Source organism: Nanorana parkeri, unplaced genomic scaffold (assembly GCF_000935625.1).
Source record: "Nanorana parkeri isolate BGI_ZX_2015 unplaced genomic scaffold, ASM93562v1 scaffold379, whole genome shotgun sequence".
NCBI lineage: Eukaryota > Metazoa > Chordata > Amphibia > Anura > Dicroglossidae > Nanorana > Nanorana parkeri.
This window is the reverse complement of record NW_017306647.1, coordinates 1,018,393-1,019,099: the sequence shown is the minus strand read 5'-3', so window position 1 is coordinate 1,019,099 and position 707 is coordinate 1,018,393. Positions and strand designations below refer to the sequence as shown.

Here is a 707-nt window from a genome sequence, read left to right as displayed (position 1 = left end):
CTGCAGGGTGGGAGGGGGGGGGGGCAATATATTTCCAACTGTACCTACTGTGAGACATGTTGTAGTATCTCCTGTTGGTTGTATAATTACATTTACATGACTGTAGCTCTCTATTAATACATCATTCCATGTAAATGTTTAAGTACAAGCAGTGTAGGTACCTGAATGTGACCTGGTATCAGCTTCTTACACTCCCTGTACAGCAGAGCTGGAGTGTGAGAGGAAGAATCAGTTCATGTGCTTAAAAAGACCATGCTGATGGGTGGAGAGAGCACAGTGATGGGCAAATGGGCTTATCACTGTGCTGCTTTTTTCTTTCACTGTCCAGTCACGGGCTGGGGGCGGGTCCAGGAATTGGGTTGAATAATGTTGACTATAAGACGGAAGACATCTAGTAGCAGAAAAAAGTACTGCGGAGGAGTTGTTGGAATGGAAGCAGAACATTACAGTTAAAGCTTTCTTGGTTTTATCTTTTACGGGCAATTCTTTTTTCTTTTGTTGTTTTTGGCTGGAGAGTTGCTGTAAAGATGTACACCAGCTTGAGGGCTTGTTCACACCATGTCCAGACCAGATCCAGACCAGAACGGTTTTTGTCCGCAGCTGAAATGCACCCCAGTGTATTCCTATGGTATTTCTGGGTTCTGTTCACACAAGTGCTGTCCGTTCCGGTGTGGGAGGAACAAAAAAATGCTGCATGCACCTAAACG

The 707-nt window shown here is 44.8% G+C and overlaps 1 protein-coding gene across 1 annotated transcript in view; it reads left to right on the top strand.

Annotated features, from left to right (window-relative positions):
• Nucleotides 1-707, top strand: part of LOC108789169 — a 14,587-nt gene that overhangs the window by 7,688 nt on the left and 6,192 nt on the right. The window lies entirely within an intron of this gene.